The sequence below is a fragment of the Sus scrofa genome, chromosome 13, assembly GCF_000003025.6.
Source record: "Sus scrofa isolate TJ Tabasco breed Duroc chromosome 13, Sscrofa11.1, whole genome shotgun sequence".
Lineage (NCBI taxonomy): Eukaryota > Metazoa > Chordata > Mammalia > Artiodactyla > Suidae > Sus > Sus scrofa.
In genome coordinates this window covers 73,987,499-74,004,969 of record NC_010455.5, presented here as the reverse complement: position 1 = coordinate 74,004,969, position 17,471 = coordinate 73,987,499, and the positions used below count along the sequence as shown (strand labels likewise).

The 17,471-nt window shown below is 42.0% G+C and overlaps 1 long non-coding RNA gene across 2 annotated transcripts in view; it reads right to left on the bottom strand.

Annotated features, from left to right (window-relative positions):
• The window catches only part of LOC110256299, a 96,331-nt gene extending 79,348 nt beyond the window's left edge, over positions 1 to 16,983 (bottom strand). For both annotated transcript variants that reach the window (XR_002337687.1, XR_002337686.1), the window contains exons 1-2: positions 16,895 to 16,983; positions 11,626 to 11,729 (exon numbers count right to left, since the gene is read on the bottom strand). This is a non-coding gene — a long non-coding RNA (uncharacterized LOC110256299). The remainder of the gene's footprint in view (positions 1 to 11,625; positions 11,730 to 16,894) is intronic.

Sequence of the window (17,471 nt, the reverse complement as noted above, 5' to 3'; positions counted from 1 at the left end):
ATTGCCTAAGGCAAAAAAAAATGCTGTGTGTTGCTATGACAGCCTTTACCGAGGTCTTTTTCTCAGATATCAGGGATGGAGTTGACCCCGGCTTTTAGTTTTGAAGTAAGAATCCATTTCTTCTCCAATTGAAACATCTAATTCCTAGCTTCCAAGCCTTTAAATCCAGGAAGTGCACAAATGTATCAAATCGATTAAGAAATGGTATCTAGGAGTTCCCATCATGGCACAGTGGTTAACAAATCCTACTAGGAACCATGAGGTTGTGGGTTCGATCCCTGCCCTTGCTCAGTGGGTTAACGATCCGGCGTTGCCATGAACTGTGGTGTAGGTTGCAGACGCAGCTCGGATCCCACGTTGCTGTGGCTCTGGCGTAGGCCTGTGGCTACAGCTCCAATTAGACCCATAGCCTGGGAACCTCCACATGCTGAGGGAGTGGCCCAAGAAATGGCAAAAAGACAAAAAAAAAAAAAGAAAGAAAGAAATGGTATCTACAAACCACCATTGCTAAGCAGAAAAGAGCAATCCATTCCTAGTATTTACTGAGTGCTTCCATGGCAAAGCCCTGTGGTGGAATCAGAATGTTTAACTCACAGTTCTTGCCCTTAGGCATTTGGCAACCCTAGAAGGAAAAATGAGAGCTATAACAGGGATGGTAAGTGCTGTCACTTGTTAAGGAAGAGAACTATAAGATGTCAGAGGAGGGCCTGGTCACTTCTGGCTGGGAAACTAAGAAATTATTTCACAAGGGAAGTGGGTATAAAGATATATAAGAGAGAAAGACAAGGAGAGAACACATTTGGGAAGGTTCAAGAACAAGATTGGCTCTGCCTCACAGTCAGGGAAGGATGGGTTTAAATCAGAAGTGACATGGACCATCATATAAGCAAGCCAAGTGATGCATACTAAGCAACAACCACTGGATTTTGACTTTTACAGACCAGTTGAATGGAAGGTCCAATTTTGATAAGGAGGTGGAAATCAGAAACCAGCCATAAACCAATCCCAGAATCACGAAGATACGTTTTACAATGGGAGGGAGTCAATTCTATTTGAAAGAAATAGAAGAAGGAAAGGATTAGGAGAAAGAGAAATAAAATTACTTAAATCAGAGGAAGCCAACCAGGCTGGAGTTCCAATGTGCAGAGGGAGGAAAACACAGGGAAGAGCAGATCACCCCTTCCTTTTTCTGTTACTCTCTCTTTGGGGACCTGGTTAATTTCCTTTGAGGCTTTATTGCAGTTTATAATTATCCTATCTTGTAGTCATATGTTTGCTTGCATGTCTATTATCAGTCTTCCCTGGATGCACCCTAGGGGCAGGATAATAGGCTGCACAGTGCCTGGTACATAAAAGGGTCTCAGTAATAATTTGTAAATGAAATGAAACACGAGGAAAGAAGGAACAGGTGAGGATGCAGAAAGATGAGGTAGAAGGAAGGAAGCTGTGTTGGATTCCCTGACCTTCTAAGAGGAGTAGTGAGGTCACAGCTGAGAGTGAAAGAGGATAGAGTGGGATTGGGGGTGAGGAAAGTGAAAAGTGGGTTGTCAGGAATGGGGATGGGGGAAAAAAGCTAAGCAGCAGGTCCAAGGAGCTTCTTGTCAGAGCTGGACAGTGTGGCTTGGCAGTGCCTCAAACTAGCAATGCTTTATGACTTTGAAAGTCTTGGTCATTCCAGCAAGGGAGAAACCAAAGCAAACGGGAGTTACCCATGGCTGGAGTTGGCAAGGCAGGTATAGCAGGACAAGATGGTATCAAATTTGGTAGGCAGCCAACACTCCCATCCCTGATTTATGAGGGAAAATGATTTTTAACACAGCTGACTCACTTTAGAAAAATATTCTGCCATGACTACCTTGCATTCTCAACTTCCTAGAAGGTATAGGCTTAGTAGAAGAGCTATACCTGGGAATCAAAATCTGAGTGGTGACTTCAAGCCCTAAGATTTTCTGCAGCAAGTGGGGGGCATTAAAGAGCAATAGGCAAAGAGGCAGCTGGTGGGAGGATCAAAGGTGGCATCTGTTAATTGAGGCCAAAAGCAAATCTGAAGCATGCCACCAGCTACCAGTTCCTCCAGCTTCTCTGCTGCATTGGTTCTTGAATTTTTGCTTTCATCAGAATCACCTGGTGCTTGTTAAAATGTATTTCTAGGCCCAATCCTCATGATTTCTGATTCAATATGTCTAAAGTGGAACCTATTACACCTCTGACAAGTTTCCAGATGATGCTGATGTTGCTCATCCAGGGACCACTCTGAGATCCACACTTCTAAGGCAAAGAGCTGCCTGTTACTATGCTTCCACATATTGCTTTTCTCCTGCCTTTTTGTAACTGATAGAAACATTTATCAAGTGACTACTATGATCCAGGCAATATTCTAGTTCTTAGAACAGAGCCTGACCTAGAATAGGTACTCAGTAAACATGTATTGAATAAATTAATGAATTGTGAGCAAAACTCAAAATCCCTCTGTCATGGATAACAATCACATAAAAAAGTGTATAATTACAAATGATAAACCCTAGGAAAACAAATTATAGAGTGTTATTAGAGTAATATTAACTAGAGAGGTGGAAAACCTTGGGATGAGAGTGGGTGTGTTGTAAAATGGAGACCTGAAGTCACTGCTGACTTTAAATAACAACCACTATGGAGAACAGTATGGAGGTACCTTAGAAAACTATACATAGAACTACCATATGACCCAGCAATCCTACTCCTGGGCATATATCTGGAAAAAACTTTCCTTGAAAAAGACACATGCACCCACATGTTCATTGCAGGACTATTCACATGGAATAGCCAAGACATGGAAACAACCCAAATGTCCATCAACAGACAATTGGATTAGGAAGATGTGGTATATATACACAATGGAATACTACTCAGCCATAAAAAAGAACAAACTCATGCCATTTGCAGCAACACAGAGGGAACTAGAAACTCTCATACTGAGTGAAGTAAGTCAGAAAGAGAAAGACAAATACCATATGATATCACTTATATCCGGAATCTAATATACGGCACAAATGAACCTTTCCACAGAAAAGAAAATCATGGACTTGGAGAATAGACTTGTGGTTGCCAAGGAGGGGGAGGGAGTGGGATGGATTGGGAACTTGGGGTTAATAGATGCAAACTATTGCCTTTGGAATAGATAGCAATGAGATCCTGCTGTGTAGCACTGAGAACTACGTCTAGTCACATATGATGGCGCATGATAATGTGAGAAAAAAGAATATATACATGTATGTGTACCTGGATCACCATGCTGTACAGTAGGAAAAAAAATTGTATTGGGGAAATAACAATAAAAAATAAAATTAAATAAAAGTAAATAAATCATTTCTCCAGGATCAAAATATTTGTGGGAGTCATGCGTATGGAACTTCATGGTCAACTGCTGCCCTGGTCTTTCCTTTAAACCAAAATATATTCAAATTTTAACTAAGATAGGTTCCATTTTAAACAAGTATCCTGGAATGAATCTGTTTCAATATAATTACCCTTTTTCTCTCCTGGGTTTTTAGAAAAAATCATAAAATTTTATTGAACATGAACTCTAACTGAAATATAACAGAAACCTGATCCTGACAAAAATCTCATTTCTTCTTGCTGTTAGCACCTGCAACCATTTTGTTCAAGAGTTCTTAAGAGAGACTTAAAGCCTATGCTGGGGAAAAGGACTAAGGTGCTCTTTGTTACCAAAATCTGGTCCATGTTGCTTTTTATATTTAGTGAAAACTAGAGGCCCCTATTTTTAAATATGTTATTTTTGTCTCAAACATAAGGGCATTCAATAAGTTTTTCACATCTTGATTTGTTTAGCCCAGCTAGAACTCTGGGATTTAAGATTGGTTTATTTGTTGCCAGTTATCTTAATCCATAGGAGAAACATCTAGTTTAAAATCACAATTAGCAATGCTTTATCTTGATCACAGTGACATGCCCCACTCTATCAACCCTTTCCCTATTTTATGATACTTTGTCTCTTAGATCTTCTGACTCCTATCCAGAGAGATGTACTGGTAAATATTTAACAACTAGTTCTTGGGAGTGGGGGTGAGAAGCCCTGATTTGTAGTGTTTGCCATTTTCTCTGGTGTGAATACTCCCATCTGGCCTACTATAACCTACCTTCAGTTGTCATGGAATGCAGAGTTTGTTTGTTTGTTTTAGGGCTGAAGCGGTAAATACGGAAGTTCCCAGGCTAGGAGTCAAGTGGGAGCTACGGCCACCGGCCTATGCCACAGCAACACAGATCCGAGCCGCATCTGCAAGCTACACTGTAGCTCATGGCAACTCCAGATCCTTAATCCATTGAGCAATGCCACAGACCAAACCCGAGTCCTCATGGATACTAGTCATGTTCGTTAACCACTGCACCATGACAGGAACTCTCAGAATGCAGAGTTTGGAAGAGGTGTGTGTTATTGGCTCCTGTGAGCTGGTTCCACTTGGCTCCAGCACACCTCTGCTCTCTCCTATGAGGCCCTCACTAAGCAGAAGAATATAATCTGGTGGTTTATTATTTGGTGTAAAATAGGATATCCTTCCATCTCTTCTAAACCCACCTTCTCACTTTGCATCCTCATCAAGACATACACATCTATTCCCTCAATGTCCTTGTATTAATTTCAAGTAAGATGGCTATAATATACACTAATTGTAGATTTAGAAGATCCATTGCCTGGATTTCTACCTTTACCACCATCAATTGCATGTTCAAGCAGGTCAACCTCTCAGAGCCTCCGTTCCTCCTTTGGGAAACAGGGATGGTAATGTTCCCCACTTTCCACAATTATTGCTAAGCAAGGAAGAGAGGCTGTATGACAGTGCTTTTAAACTTGAGTCTCAAGTTGCCTTAGAATCATTAGAATCACCTGGAGAGCTTGTCAAACCACAGATTGCTGACTCTCCTACCCCGACACATATATATCGTTTCAGATTCAGAAGGTCTGAGTAACTGCTCTTCAGACAAGCTCCCAGGTGATGCCAATGCTGCCTTCAGGAGACCACATTTTGAGCAGTCCTGTGATAAAGCACCCTGTGGATTTTTTAATGTCATGTAAACATAAGGAGTTTTTAATAGAGGAGTGTGGCTTAACACTTCATCTCTCCAGGCCCCCAGGGGACAGATATATTTAAAGGAATTCTCCAAGGAGATAAAATAGTGGCTTTGCCCAAGGAAGGAATTCTGCTCATTTCACCAGAGAGTTTACTGGGTTACACAATGAGATGTGGGGATGCTGGGAAGGCACTGTGTAGTCTGGAATGGAGTACAACAGCACCTTCATCTGATGAATTCCTCATTCCCTGGAAAATTAGAATTGCACTTTACATGCATATGGGACTTTACAAGACCCCAAGCCTGCCCCTCTCTTAGTGCTTCCCTATTCAGGATATGTCTTCACCACCCAACTGTTTCTCAGGCTAGAATCAAGTCATGTTCATTTTTTCCACTGCCATCACCATCCCACAACAAGCATCTATCTTTTCTCAACTCAGTTACGACAATGGCTTCCAAACTTTTCCATCTGTACTTACTCTGTCGCTCTCTAAGGCACTCTTCACTTTGCAGGCAGAGTAGTAGTCTCAAAGAGATCTCACACACACACCCCAAGAGCTTCCCCCTTGATCTCAAGGTAAAGACAAGACTTCTAAAGCTCTTTGTGAGCTGGCCTCAACTAAATCCCTCTAGCCTCACTTTGAGCAATTCCAGCCACATAGCACTGTCAAGGGAAAACCCAGAGGGATACACAGGCAGTAAGAAATGTTTCATACAATGTTTGCAAGACAGTCCAACCTTCAAAGGAATGTGGCACCCTGAATAAAGGATTGAGTATTTAAAGAAAGTTACCATGAAGCTATACTCAGTCCAATTATTATTTCTCAAAAAGAAAACAGAAGTTCCTCACTTAATTATCAGATCATTATATTTCTGAAGACATCAACATTGTCAAAGTCAGCGATAAAGTTGTTTTTAACTCTCAAGAAGGGGCTCAAGGCTTTAGTCATTTTGAGACCTCGGATTAGGGCATTTTTTATTTTTGTGGTCATCTCATGATGCAAAATTGCCTTTACTTCCCCCCCTCACTGTGTATGCAGTGTGTACTCTTAAGTATAATTGTGGGAGAGTAAAATGCCAGTAGTCCTTGCCCATGAGTTTTCAGACCCTTAAGCTACACACTCTGCATCTTCTCTTCTTTTTTTTTTTTTTTTTTTTTTTTTGTCTGTCTTCTAGGGCTGCACCCACAGGATATGGAGTTTCCCAGGCTAGGGGTCTAATCAGAGCTGTAGCCTCCAGCCTACACCACAGCCACAGCAACGCCAGATCCTTAACCCACTGAGTGAGGCCAGGGATTGAACCTGCAACCTCATGGTTCCTAGTCGGATTCATTTCCACTGCACCATGACGGGAACTCCTGCATCTTCTCTTTATGGGCCTTTGTGCTACTGTTCCCACTGCCTGGTATGCTCTCCTCTATCTCTGCCTCTAGTGACCTCCTATTTTCCCTTCAGGTTATTGTTCCATTCGCAACAGCAGCGAAGGCTTCTCTGACCTCCACCCTAGATCAGATCTCCCCACCCCACCCCCACCACCTACACACAGCCGAGATCTCATTAGCACTATATACACCAATGCCTTGGGATGTTTGTCATGGTTAAAGTTTACATTTATATCAGTGACTTTTAAAACTGAATATCTGATTTTCCCAGTAGACTCAAGTAAATCCATACTCGAGAAAAGACAATGTCTACCTTTTCTCCCTCATTTTATCCCCAGGCCCTGGTAGAACACGTGGCCTAGAGAAGGTGCTCAATAAGTGATTTTAGGACTTCTACATTGGGATCTCTTCTGATTATCATTTGATTTCCTATGAGGTGGGCAGAACATGCATTGCTTTCCACATTACTCCTATTTGATTAAAGAAGAAATTGACATCAAAGACATCTGTGTCCTGCTCAGCCTATGTGAATAAGTAGAGGAATGGAAACTTAATCCCTCTCAGCTGGGTGACAATGGCCTCTGGCTCTAAGGGCCTAGTAATTCCTTCCCAGTGAAGCGTCAGATGTAAATATTCCAGGATGGAGGTGGAGAATGGTAGGAGCAGACAATCTTTCACAAGCTCTCCTCAAATATCTGGCTCGGGAAATGTCAGATCAGATAGTCCCCAAGACCTTAAAAAAGGCAGAGAGAGTAAACACTGAAACTACATAGCCAAAGTAAGACTCCACAATATTTTTGTTCCTGTCCTCTCTGCTCAGAGATAAGTGGACATCAAAACACACTGACATATTGCTGCTTGTTTCTAAAGCTAGACGTTTAAGGAGTAGGTACCTATTGGACTTCACATAATAAAACATTAATTGAACTTCACAGCTGAAAAAATAAGAAAACATTATTTGCATAATGGCAAATTGTCAGCTGTTCAATAAATCTTTGATATCAAGACTCGAGGCAGAACTCCATGGCTAGAGTGGCTGGAACACTTGAGGCAGCACTTTTCTCCAAGCTTCTTTCAAATATACCAACTCTGGACTTAATCCTATGGGCTCCTCTGTACTAATGCTATGTGATTTGATGGAAGAAGAACAGTGTGCCCTAGTTTTGGCTTGAGCACAGTGTCTCCAAAAGTCTAGTCTCTGGGCAGTTCCCGTCATGGTGCAGTGGAAACAAATTCAACTAGGAACAAAGAGATTGTGGGTTCGATCCCTGGCTTCACTCAGTGGGTTAAGGATCCAGCATTGCCGTGAGTGTGGTGTAGGTCACAGATGCAACTCGGATCCTGTGTTGCTGTGGCTGTGGCATAGGATGGAAGTGGTAGCTCCGATTTGACTCCTAGCCTGGGATTCTCCATAGGCCACAGGTGCAACCCTAAAAAAAAAAAAAAAAAAAAAAAAAAAAGTAGTCTCTGCAATTTATATTCACCTACAAAGCAAATAGCATGCACTTATGCTTAATCGCCTGCTTGTGTTGCCCAGAATTTAGTGTGTGAGTTGATTAGGACTGGATGGCTCTGAGTTCATCCCACTTCAAGAAATTCTCTATCCCTAACCCCCCCATCCCAGCCACTCCCCTGCATGCCAGTGGTTTCTCAGAGTGAGGGGCAAGTGAGAGAGAAGAGCATCATTTTGGATGAGCAGAGATAGGTGCAGTGGGAAGGTGAGTTGCTCCAAACATTTGTCCCAAACCTAGGTCTGCTGGGCAGGACAATTCAAAGACCTAAATCCCCTTAAAGTATAGCATGGACCATAGCCATTGTTTGAGCATAAACACCCTTCATCAAATAATGGGTAAAGAAGACTTCTAAAGGACACTGAGAGATGGTAGAGGCACAGCTGGTACAATTCTATGGGCACACAAGCTCATAAAGTAGAAAGGCATCCTTTAGGGTCCCCTGAGGCACTGTGGTCTCAAGGACAATTTTCCTTTAAAATGTTCAAATAACTAAAAATGTCTACGTGTGGAGCTGCAGGTGCAAGTTATACAAAGCAAAGCCTTACCAGAGACTGAATTCACTAGGGAATTGTGAAACAGCTGAGCCAAGGGTTCAGTACAAGTCTAGAATGTAAATGCAACGGCTCTTTTATTTAAGTTGTATTGTTTGTTGCCCCTCAGTGGCCTCCACTCCTGTTTCCTGTGGGAACTGACCTCCTCATAGCCATAGATTGTGGGTTCGATCCCTGGCTTCACTCAGTGGGTTAAGGATCCAGCATTGCTGGTGGTGGTTATTCTGCCATGTGGACTGGAAAAGAGAGATAGGGGATCTCAACCAAGAAGATGCAATTCAGCAGATTCACAGAGCAAAATGGCAACAAGAGACAAGGAAGTTTTCCTGGTTCCCGACAGCCTTCATTCTTGGGTTCCTGAGACCCAACTAGTCCCTGCCCTTGGGTTTTCTGAGACACCCTTGAATACTTACATTCATTCTGGGTTTTGCCTGAGCTAATCCCAGTGAGATTCTATTCTATGATTCTCCTGGTTGTAAGAGACACCAAGCACATTATTTACATGTGCAACACTAGTTGCAGTAACAAGAATAGCCCTTGTGGATATAAATGATGACCACCCAAATGAGAACAAAGAGACTATTCAGAGTTTGGTATGGCAAAGGAGTCAGCCACCAGACTTGCATTTGGCAGAAATTCCGACACAAATGGGGAATAGGAAGGCTTTGTAGTAAAGAAAGAGGAGACATTAGGTATACCCTGCTTGGCTGTTAATAGCAAGGGCATGTTAGAGATGGGCAGGCTAAAAGCAGTGCGTCCTGTTTGGGGAGTCTGCTCAGCTTTCTCTGGTTGGTCCTGAATTGGGGAGTAAAGGTCAGGGAGGGCAAAAATAGGGGAAGTAGAAATTACTAAGTCCTGATCCTTACCTACATCAGTTACTGTAGAGGTCATGGGTCCGAGTTCCGTTGTTATGTATCATCTGGCCACTATCTATTTGTATATTCAATCTCTCATAACGAATTTTCATTGAATGCCTCTTAAGTGATAAAACTGACAGTTTCCCTCCTGGCTGCATGTTAGCATCACCTGGGAAGCTTTAAAAGCACCACCCTGGACCACTGCAACCAAATCCTCTGAAGACAGAGGCCAGACATCCAGTATTTTCAACAGTTCCCCTGGGAGTTTCAGTGCACAGCTCTGGTCAATAAGCAAACAAAGAACTGACATGCTCTTTGGAAATGCTTCTGACTTCTCCACTGAGTCTTTTTTCTAGAAGACACATCATTGCCAAAAAAAAAAAATTATTTTTTAAAATGGCAGAGTGGTTAAGACTCAGAAGCTATGAAATAAGAAATGTGGCTTCACTAGGCATGGAGTAGTCACTTAATAAACATGTCCTTAGAATGAATGCACGTCCTAACATTTTTGTGCATTTATAAGGATGTTCCCTGGTGACAGTGGCTTCACAGGGGTTTTTAAGGAGGTTTGGAGAATTTTACATAGTGAGAACTGCCATTAATTAAGCACATTTCATGTTCTAGACATAATGCTGAGACTTTATGTATTATCTATCTATACTTCACCATGATATCTCACAAGTTTAAGGAGAAATGTAGATTTATCCCAGAGGCAGTATTTGCTCCCAAATTATCATCTTTGATATTCTAATTAATTAACAAGTATTTATTGAGCAACTACTATATGCCAACACTAGCCAAGGTTCTAGGAATGTAATAGTGAGGATAATATAGTTTTTGTCCTCGTGGAGTTTCAATACGGTGAGATGCTAACAATAAAATAATCACATGATATATCATTGCAAATTGCACTAGGGTTTTGAAGGAAAGGTATAGAGAGCTAATAATTTGCAGACTTTTTCTGTAAAGGATCAAAGAGTAAACGTTTTAGGCTTGAAGGCCATGCAACTACTCAACCCTGCCACTGTATTACAAAATCTGACACAGACAGTATGTAAACAAATGGGTTTCCCTATGTTCCTACAGAATTTTACTTACAAAAATAGGATACTGAATTTTACCCAAAGACTATAGTTTGCAGAACTCTGGATTATAAAATAGATGCTTAATCTAGTTTGAGGCTTGAGAAAAGAGAATTCTTCAAGAACTTGACATTGAAGTATCGATTGCAAAAACCATCAGTTGTATTCTGATATCCAGTGTGTCTTAAATCTTTAAGAACCCAGGTGCTCATATTTTGTTGACATAATGTTGTTATGCTGGCACCTTGAAAAATGCTGAAGCCAAAATCATGTGTCTTGAGAAATACCCAGAATTGTATTCTACATTAAAATTTTGAATAAAAGTTGCAATCATTTTGAAAGCATTTTCTATCTTCCAGGATTCTCAAGAAAAATAGAGAAACGACAGTGGACCTTGCAAAATAATGGAAAAGGAAGGCTGAAGTGTTATTTAAGATAACAACTGCCTTAGAATCTTTAACTAGACATGGGAAATCTAAAGATGATAAAAATGAACCAGCAGTGCTTTCTTTGAAATAAAAACTCTGCTGTAGTATCATTTTTCTAAAAAGTTCTGTGTGAGGAGGGGGAAATTCTGAAGCTTCTGTTGGGGGAGATGTTCAAAACTATCTTCTCAAAGTCATCCAGTAAGAGATGGTATTATTTGAAGATAGAGGATGCAGAAAGAAAATGATCTAGATTTAAATCCTTTCTTCACCTTCACAGACCAGAGCTTCCAACAGCTGGATAATTCTGCCAACAAATACTCTGGAGTTTCAAAAACGACATGATTATCATTTTGTTTTTTTAAGAACCACAGGTGTTATTTTTTTTTAAAGACCAAAAATTATTTCATAACAAATGTTTTATAATTACTCAAGTTTTAGTCATTTTTATGTAGCATCCATTTATTTTTATAATACTTTATCTCTATTAATTGCATTCTTATGGGAGAATAATGTATGTCAAGAGGCTTTTTTCATAACTAAATATTTTCATTTCCTTTTTATATTCAGCTTAAATATGTTTGTATTGGACATGTGCTGAATGCTAAGCTTCTATTTTTCAATCAAATCAATTTTCAAAATAAATACCATTCATTTGATACTTAACAGAAACCCTGTAAGATGGGTACTACTACTGTTCCCATTTACCGATGAAGAGACTAAAGCTCAGAGAGGTTAAGGAACTTACCCAAGGTTACACAGTAGCAAACGGCAGAGCTGAGATTCCAAAGTGAGCTGTCTGGCTCCAGAGGCTGGTCTGTGCTTTTAAACACTATGCTCTGCTGACCCTTTCTGAAAAATAAAACAGTGTTAAAGCTTGAAACAAATACTGAAATACCAGGTTATCATTTTCTCTGGTATTACAATTACTACAGTTGAACTGCAATGTGAGGGATCAGTGGGCATTAACTTCATGAAAAAAGAGAAGACAAATATTCCAGGCAGAAGAATAAGAAAGGTGCTTAGGCAGAGCTCCACTTACCCATGGTAGGAAATGAAAGCAGGTTTCGAATGGCCAGTTGTCCTGCATATGTTCATAATAACCATAAATTTACCATTTAGGGCTGTTAAATAAAATGTTTTGTGTGTGCTGGGATTCCAGGTGAAAACTATATAATGAGAGGTTTTTGGGGTTTGGGGGTTTTTTTTGGGGTGCGCTGTTTAGGGCCACACTAGTAGCATATAGAAGTTCCTTCGGCTAGGGGCTGAATCAGAGCTGCAGCTGCCAGCAGCCATAGCAATGCAGGATCCAAGCTGTGCCTGCCACCTACACCACAGCTCATGGCAACACCAGATCTTTAACCCATGGAGCAAGACCAAGGATTGAACCCACGTCCTCATGGATTCTAGTCACTGCTGAACCACAATGGGAATTCTAGCGATAATGTTGTTTTAACTACCATGCCCTGATGCCCTGATGCTGGTGGACCAGACATGGAGGATAGTCATTGGGACTAGAGGGAGTACCATTGAACTTGGACAATAAAAGGAAGTAAAGCAGAAGTAAATGGCATGGGGGCTGGCAGAGGTAGAGGAAGGATGATGGAAAATTGACTAGAGTAATCAGGAGAACCCAAATTGCAAGTACTTATCAAAGAAAAAGTTTATTGCATCCCAAGCTAAAAATGCACAGAAATAGTTGTTTTTGTTGTTGTTGTTTTGTTTTTGTTTTGTCTTTTTGCCTTTTCTAGGGCTGCTCCCATGGCATATGGAGGTTCCCAGGCTAGGGGTCCAATTGGAGCTGTAGCCACCGGCCTACGCCACAGCCACAGCAAGGTGGGATCCGAGCTGCATCTGTGACCTACACCACAGCTCATGGCAACGCTGGATCCTTAACCCACTGAGTAAGGCCAGGGATCGAACCTGCAACCTCATGATTCCTAGTCAGATTCATTAACCACTGAGCCACGACGGGAACTCCCAGAAACAGTTCTTTTTGTTTCCCTCATGTCAAGGTCCTTTGCCCTCCCTCCGACATATCACCTGCTAAATGGTATCCATGCCTGGGTCACAGAGGAAGAAAGCTCCTGCTCTGAGATCTTCATAGGCCTAACGTTCCCTATTAATTTCCACTGCTTCCAAGACTCTCCTGCTGTGAGGACTGAGTTTCCAGAAGAGCCATCTCATCCATCCCACTATCAGCTGCTCCGGTCCCCCTCACCCAGTATAAAGTCCAGCCACTTTAGCTTGACCTGTGATGGGGACAGTGGCCAGCCTGGAGAGGTGACCCTCGTGTTTTTAGACAGCTTCCTTTTTTGTGATTTTTATTTTTTCTGTTATAGTTGATTTAGTGTTCTATCAATTTCTACTACACAGCAATGTGACCCAGTCATACACATATATTCATATTTTTTCTCACATTATCCTCCATCATGTTCCATCACAAGTGACTAGATCTAGTTCCCTGTGCTATAGAGCAGGATCTCATTGCTTACCCACCCCAAATGCAATAGTTCCCATCTATAGACAGCCTCCTTTTTAAGCCTTCTTCCCAGCTCCATAGCCACCTTTCTCTTTTCACACCCCCACCAGTCACATGTAAAGCCAGGGTCTGAGCTGGGAGGGCACTGACGTGGTACCACCTTTGGAGAACTTTCTTGATAATTCCCCTGCCCCAGTGCCTTTTCATCATAGCCTTAAATAGAGAATATTAAATGTCAAGAGAACATTAAATGTCAAGATGTCTTTGGGGCATGTGCTCCTAACAGGTTACCACCCCACCCACTCCTCCCCCAGATTTCTCAGCCCCCAGGGATGGAATGATCTTACCTTCTGCCAGGGTTTAGACTCCTTCTCAATAATTAGAATAAGCATATTTGTGTTCCATCATGCCGAGCTGTGTTCTCTCCCTGACACCGTTTGCTGACAAGACAGCAATGAGCCCTCCTTCCCAAGCTTCCTCAGGGTGGGCAGAATCAGTTCCATTCCTTCAGTGAGTGACTGCAAACCCACACAGTATTCCCATCTCTTCCCCTAGAGGTTCTGCATGAACCAAAGGATTTTCATGTCCCGGTCTGAATTTTACTTTTGCATTTTGTCCACAATGAGTCTTCCATAGTGTGGCCGCCAGACGAAATATGCATGACACCTGGATGTGACCAGCTAGTACTGAATGATGCCATCATTCATTCATTCTTTTGTTCATTCACCAAACATGCTCAGTGTTTACCACTCATCAGCCACTTTCCCAAAGAAAAAGATATGCACCTTCTCCCCAGAAGCTCAGCATTTAGTGGTGGGGGTCTCATTACAGATGCTTACAATACCTAACAGTGACTGCACTGCATCCTGAATTTTAGGTCCTACCGGATACCCTTTACAATATGCACTTGCTTCTATAGCAAGCACCTTACACTCTATGTGTCTGTATAAATAGCTAGCATCAAAAATCTTGGTAAACAATATTGGATTATCCACCCCCCCCAAAAAAAATAAAAACGGGAAAATCTTATCAGGGCAGCTGAAGATGGAACAAGCAGCTGCTTCATACCCAGCCAATTTATCATGTCATGGAACAGGTGTGGGGAGAAAAATGATTGTCTGAAACAATCAGGAAAAAAATCATGTTAAAAAGAAATAATAACGGAAGCCACTGAGAGAACTAGACTTACCTGTTTTATTTGGGTAATTAATAACCCTAACTAAATGAGATGAAGATTGCCAAAATTATCAAAATGATTAACCTTCTGCCAGCCCATAGGACACCCCAACACAGCTCTTGGGAAGTCAGTTAAGCTGTGTGACAAACGTGATTCAAGAGGCCACATCCAAAAGGTTTAGTTCAAAGGCTTGAGATATGGTTCTATGAAGAATTACGATAAATTAAACAAATCCATGTAGATCAGTGGTTCTAAAACTTGAGCCCACATCAGAATCACCTGGAGGGCTTATAAAAACACAGATTGCTGAGCTCCACCCTGGAAGTTTCTAAATCAGTGGGTCTGGGATAAGGCCCAAAAGTCTGAATTCCTAATAAGTTTCCAGATGCTGATGATCAGGGACTGCACTGCGGTTATGGACCCCGGGTGCACATCCACATTTACCTGGGGAGATTTGAAAACATCCCCAGGCCTTCACAAAACAATTAAATCATAATTTTCAGAGGTTTGCCACAGGCTGCCGTGTTTTTAAAGTCCCCAGGTGATTCGACCCTATAGCAAGAGCTGAGAACCACCAGGAAGGATAAATGCCAGCAGAAAATGTTAGTAACACTCCAAATACACATGGGAATAATTACGTAGTGCTGATGATAAGAAGGAATAAGAATTTGAGGACTGAAAACCTCAACCAAAATCTTAAGTGGGATCTTCAGAAACAAGGGTGTCATGTTTGGGGAGACTTAAGAGCCTCGGAAGTTTCCAAATGAAAAACTTTAGCCTAGGATTTTTTTTTTTTTTTTTTTTTTTTTTGGTTTTTTAGGTCTGCCCCTGAAGCATGTGGAAGTTCCCAGACTAGGGGTCAAATCAGAGCTACAGTAGCCAGCCACAGCCGCAGGCACATCTATGACCTACACCACAGTTCTCTCGGCAACGCAGGACCCTTAACCCACTGAGCAAGGCGGGGGATCCAACCCTCATTCTCATGGATCCTAGTTGGGATCGTTAACAGCTGAGCCACGAAGGGCACTCCCAGGAATTTTATCTAAATCTAATTTGCAAGGGCACTTTGGATTGGTTAGCTATGGAATTATGTAACCTGGAGAAAATTGACAAATCACCCCCCCAAACTTAAACACCCACTAGAGAGAAGTGAATTTTAATTAGTTGTGCAAAGTGCAGTACTTTCTCTCCTAGAAGATGCACTGATGTCCATACCTCTGAACCCCAGCTCCTTCTGAGGGAGCTAGTGCTGCAAGAGTTTTGGTCTAGAAGCCCAAGATTTCCAGTTATTTTGCCCCATCAATCTTTACCTTGTCCCGCCCCTCCCCCAAGATGACTGGGCCTGGGTGAGTACTTGACACAAATACAGCCAATCATCTGCCTATGGAAAGTTTCCTGGGCACTGGGGTTCCGCCCAAACAGAAATGATGGATATTTGCTGAGCCAATTAGAGTTCCTCTCTTGTTATCGGCCTTGCAATTAGAGGAAGAATAAGATAATTGGTGGTATGAGGCAGGTGTGGGCATTCTAGAGCAGATTAGATGCTCTGGAGAAACTGGTCCTGGTAGTGGAGGAGTCCAAGAGTGGATTCCTAAAACACGAACTGTCTCAGGTTCCAGTCACTCTCCACCTCCTGGCTTCAGAAGACCAAACCCATGGGGTGAATTTCCATAAAATTCTTCACTCATCTTTGCTCAAATGTAGGTTTGGAATAACTACCCCTTTTCTGAGTTACCAGAGACTCTGCTACTCTTGACAAATAGAGCGGTCTAATTTGCAGGGGTCTGTCATATAGACTTCTTCAGAAACTGTGCTTCCTTCTCCTCTCGCATTTATGCCCATCCCCAAGTGGAGTGGTCATGGCCTCTAATGGGCATGGTCTTTTCTGAGGACCAGAAGGTCAGTCTGTATGGGAGCTTTGAAATTTAACTTCTCTGGTGTTGGGATCTTTATTTCTTTGGCTTTATTTTGGGCCCTTTAATACCTCCTAGGATTGTGAAGATGATGGAACAGAAAAGTACGTCAAGCATTTAACAGAAGAGTGCAGGAGTCAGGGGTCAAATCCTAACCTTACACTTTCCTGTGTGCCCTTCAGTAGGTTACTTAACATCTCTGAGACAAGAGCTATAGTAGAACCCTCCCCATGCAGTTGGGAGGAATAAGTGAAACATATATGTAAAAATCTTAGCCCACTGCCTGGTGCTATGTAAGCAGTCCATCAGTGCCAGCTATGATTACTGCACAAATACAAGGGTTATTTACCCATTTAAAGGGCTAGCTGAGGAGGAACGGTTCCTCACGGTGAGAGGCTGGTACAGGGCCTGACAATCAGATTGACCTCCACTATAGGTCTCTTACCTCTGTGATTTGAATTAAAGCTACAGTAACAGAAGACCATCTGGAACCTTCCGATAAGCAGCAATGAATCATCCTTTGGCCTCCGAGGGACTCTGCGAGCCTTCATCTAGGAAGCGAGGCTGCCCTGTGAGCAATTAAAATACAGTCCTAGAGATAAGAAAAGCTCTGCTAATTAAAACAAAGCACGTGTGGTCACGCGGGATTCATCAACCTACCTGTGATCTTACACTTGTCTCATCGACTCTGAGATTTCGAGCCCTCATCCTGCCTTCTGGGACAGGATTCCGGCACAAGAGGTTCCAGGAGAGAAAAACAAGTGAGAGAGGCCCCTCCAGACACAAACTCTTTAATGCTGACATCAGGTAGTAAGTGAGCCTCTTTCAGCAAGAGAACTCAGACAATCACAAGACATGTGCCAAATCAGAGTGCATTTTTTTACTTTAATGACACCAAACATGTAAAAGAAGGGGGAGGCAACTGTGGAAATGCTTATATTTGCAAGGGTCTTGGAAACAGAAGCCAGTCTTACTAGACCTCCATATATCGAAATCTGGTCTGGCAGTTCGTTTAGACTCTG